Here is a 4,683-nt window from a genome sequence, read left to right as displayed (position 1 = left end):
ACATGCGTGGTTGGTGGTGCAGATTGGTCAAGGACTGCCCCTACCACCCGAGATGGGGGTGGGGGTGACGGCATGGTGTATACCGATTCAGTGAGTTGATATCGGTGCAGGTCCCTCCCCACTGCCCGAGATGGGGGTGGGGGTGACGTCATGGCGTTAGGAGGAAGAGGTGCATATCGGTGCAGGTCTGTTCCTACCACCCGAGATGGGGTTGGTGATAACGGCATGGTGTTTGAAGGAAGAGGCGCAAGTGGGTGCAGACCCGTCCTTATCCCCCGAGGCGGGGGTGTTGGAACGGGGCTAAGGGGAGGAGGTGCAACAGCATCTGTCTGGGGCGGTTGTGGCTGTTCGTCTCTGAGTCTCAGACCAGCTCGCCCCATTTCAGAAATCTGGCGTGTAGCTGTAGCTAGTTTCTCCTCACAAGCTGTCAGGCGCTCCTGTGTTGTCTGACATTCACTTTGTAAAGTCAGCCATCCTCGGAGTATTATCTTCTTGTCTGCCTTGCAATCGTCCAGCTCCTTTAATGCGACCTGCAACTGTGCTTGTAGCATATCGTTATCTGAACACACGGCTCGGTACGCCTGTTCTTTATCCCTAAATCTCTCCTCATATGATTGAGCCTGTTCTGACAGCTCTGCCTTTGCGAGGTCCCTATCAGTCTGAACTTGTTGTTTCTGCAAATCAGATTGATTCATCAATACGTCACACCTGTCCTTTTCAGATTGATATCCGTTGAACAGCGTGACATTTTGTTCAACCAGATGGTCCACTTCCGCTTTCAGAAGCAGGGAGATTTTTGCCAAGCGTTCACGGCTCGATTTCGTGTCCTCTGACACTTTGGCTGCTTCCGCCAACCTCTGCAGTTCCTCATTTCTTTGATCATCATCAAGGTTTTCTAATTGCTCTAATTGTGTACCAATAATTGAATTTGTTAAAATATATAAAGCCGACTGGACGGCATCACTGGATTGAAAGGGGTCAGTGTTTACCTGTTCGTTTTCCATTATCTGCTATTTAGAAATTAAATAGGAGATGTAAATGTTTAGGTGGCAAAATAAAATCAGAAGAGTTTCTCTCTACTGATGTATTTACTCTTATTTAGTGATTTATCAATTAAACGTGCATTAATTTTTAAGCAAGTGAGTAAACTTTTTCCATTTTTGTGAATATCTGTAACTGTTTCTATTTTTAAAAGTTTGCTTTAATTTTTATTTTGTACCTTTCTTAAGGAATTATCAGTGAATAAAAATGTGTTCGGTAAATGCTCTTTGCATAAATACCTCTATAACTTTTAAAATGCAAGATAACAGTGTTTATTCAACTTTGAGGAACGTTTATTTACTCAAAAATGCCTTACAGAAAAATAAAAACGTTTAATTTCACTCTTTAAACCTAAAAACGAAGTGAAAACCTGTGATCTTCCGTTTATCCAGAAGGTGTCAGTACAACCTTATTAATTTTAATCCAGACACTGTTAGTGTTGTCCAGTAGGGGTCGCTATGACTTCCTGTGGCGTCCGGTCGTTAGCTGTTAGCTCAAAATTAGCATCGGCTAGACTCGGATAAAACCAACATTTCTGAACGGATTTTTTACACAAACGTGGCAAAATTTTAGCAATTAGACTTCGAAGAACTTAAACAGCGTTTCAGAACACAGCTTTAAAGCGCTTTTCAGCTTTAAAAAGCAGATTTTATTCCCCATGAAAACGAGTTTCCATTTCCGGGTCACGTGACTGAAATCACCAATGACAAAGCAGCAGGGTTGAGAGGAAGTTACGTAGGCACGTCATTCAACCTTCTCAGCAAATCAGAGCGCTCCACAGCAGCAAATCAACCAACCACGAAGCGTTAGCAGCCATGTTAGATTAGCCTGAAACTATTTCGTCAACTTATCGTCTTTTAAACTGTCAAAATGCACTTTTTCTGTTAAAAATGTAACGAATCAACTCTGAGCTGTACGGAGTCTTCTACTCCGGTCTCAAAAACGTCTTTCTAGCTATTTAAAAAAACCTCGTTCGAACTTTTTCAGAACCGAGCCGGTCCAACAGAACCTCCGTCCGTTTGGACCGTCTTTTAAACAGAATAACGTTTTCCACAGCTCAAAACCAGCTTAGTTACGATAACAGTCGTACAATTTCAGCTTTCATAAAGACTTATGACACTATTTCAGCTTTCTGTGAGCTCCCAAGCATCACATTCCAGCACGCTTAAAACATGCAGCGTTTTGACTTCAAAGCGGCGCAGCTTCAGCGCGTTTCAGCACAGCTGTTAAACTGTTATTTTATGCCAACATGTAAAATTCAATCTTCACACGAATATACAGTCATTTATGAGCACGTGACGGGCCACCAGAATGTAGATGAACAGATGCTCAGATATATTCATCAATTAACACGGATTCCTCATTTTTCTGAACTGAATAAAACGTGCATTGAATTTAGAATTTAATGAAATGCAAACGTGAGACGTCATTTATATTTGACCCATCAAAATGAATGCGGTCATTTATTTACAGAATCAAAGTTTAACATCAAACATTTACATTAATTTGGCAAATTATGAAAATAACAACATAAGCAATCAATCAGGAAAAATCATACGGCCATGATTTTTCCGTTGCTTCACCACAGACATTTATGAAAACTGTACAATTATGATCTTTTACCCACACGGATGTGGATGAGCACTTTACACAGACATTTCTAAAATATCTGGAAGAATTTCTACTTGAGAGAAAAGTTTAAAGATGGGAAAGAAGTTAAAGGGAGTAAAGATGGTATGTGAGGGGAAGTGTTCACCAGAACCGACACTCTCCATCAGAACCCAGCTCACCTCGGTACGCTTGGTAGGAAACTTGACTCATTACCTTTCTGAGATTAATCAGCAGATATGGAGTTCCGTTAACGCTACCTGTCCAGCGTCTCCTTAGGATGGCTGTAGCTCGTCAGAAGTAGTGGCGAGTGGAAAGTGTTATATTCCCATGACTCGGAAGAGCTCTGTTGTCATGTCAGGATCTTCCCGTCTCCCAGAACTGGGCTTCTCCGCACAGAACTGAACAGAACTGAACTCAACCGAACCGAGTGGAACCCTCACAGCACTCCAGCAGAACTGAGTAGTTTTCAGATCTCAAGCAGAGCCGAGCCGACCAGGAAGTACCGACAATTTAAAGAGCCCTTTTCCCGGTTCATACGGGAGTCTCCCATTGGCCAGAACCGACCAGACGGGGTGTGTTTTGTGACGTAAAAGGTTAGAATGCAGCAAGAATTGTTATGGAAAGATCAGAAATGTTCTCACAGACAGAGAGAGTTTTGTTTTGGCGCGTTTCAGAAACAGGTGCCAAAACCTCTATATTTACGTCTGAGAGGATTCTAAAAACATGACGGTTCGTTCCAACAACTTGTTTTGCGTTTGACTCCAACCTTGGACCAACTTACACTTGCTCATTCAAAGACAGAAAATCAGAAAATGCATAAAAATCTGTAACAGACCTCAACATGAATTCTAACTTTGCATGAGAATTTAAAAATCATTACACAGTTAATAAAATTGATTAGTTCACTGCAACATCTAAAATGGTTTGAACTAAGACACTTTGATTATCAACATTTGTAAAATAGTAATGATAATAAAAAAGAGAGTGTTCTTTTCACTTGAATCTTCAAGAAAGAAAGTCTCAGGATGGGTGAACCTGTATCTCTGGATTCAAATCAATGAAATGACAGTTTCTGTCCCACAAGGTTCTTAAGGTCAAGGATTTTGACCTTAGGCTTAGTCGTGACACCAGATTAAGTTCACTACATATGTATATTTATATGTATATATATGTACAAAGTATATGTATATTTATATGTATATTTATATGTTTATATATGTTTATGTATATATTCAGAATCCCTTTGGGATTACTAAATTAAATTAAGTGCTGTCGTAGCTCATCATCCTGGTTTCATTCAAGAGTTGTTATAGATGCTGATAGCTGTGGGCATGAAGGATCTCTCACAGCAAATCCAAAGAATCCGGCCACAGGTACCAACCTGTCCACGCGTATCCAGCCCACCGTCAAATCTGTCAGACCCCCCCGGTCCTCCCGGGCAGCAGGACCACCCAAAAACCGAGCAGAATTCCTCCCTGAGCGATGGTCACGCCTCCCATTAGTCTGCCAAGCTCTTTTTCACCATGGACAGACAGCTGAAGGTGCTTGGGATGATCCCAGTCCTCCCACTGTCACGAGTTGAGTTTCCCACCAGCTCCAGGATCTCTGCGGTCAGGTACTCAACTAGCACTGCCGGCAGGTTGACGGGAATTCATCCACGGCACCTCCTTTTCAACTCATTTGAGATTTGGGGCTGTAGCTGAGATATTATTGAGCTTTTGAGATGTTAATCAACTGCTCCAGGTTGTTAAAAAACACATTGTTGCCATGGTTACGCATCATAACAAATGCCCAAAAGTAAAAAAGGTTTCAGTAAGAATCCTCCCAGCTGCGCAATATCCGAAACCAGAGTAAATACTCTTCAGAAAAAAGCCATTTACATCCAGAAAAAGAGGAATTAAAGTTTTCCAAAGCCACAACTCAAAATGACAGAGCTACTCCAACATGCAGCCACCCCGAGAGGCGCAATTCTCGAATATACAGAATACAAATATACACACACACACACACACACACACACACACACACACA

General features: G+C 41.8%; 1 protein-coding gene across 1 annotated transcript in view; it reads left to right on the top strand.

The window, feature by feature from the left end:
* Positions 1 to 4,683, top strand: part of lama4 (laminin, alpha 4) — a 258,674-nt gene that overhangs the window by 35,518 nt on the left and 218,473 nt on the right. The window lies entirely within an intron of this gene.

The sequence above is a fragment of the Nematolebias whitei genome, chromosome 12 (genome assembly GCF_014905685.2).
Source record: "Nematolebias whitei isolate Nwh7 chromosome 12, NemWhi1, whole genome shotgun sequence".
Lineage (NCBI taxonomy): Eukaryota > Metazoa > Chordata > Actinopteri > Cyprinodontiformes > Rivulidae > Nematolebias > Nematolebias whitei.
This window is presented reverse-complemented; position numbering and strand designations above follow the sequence as displayed.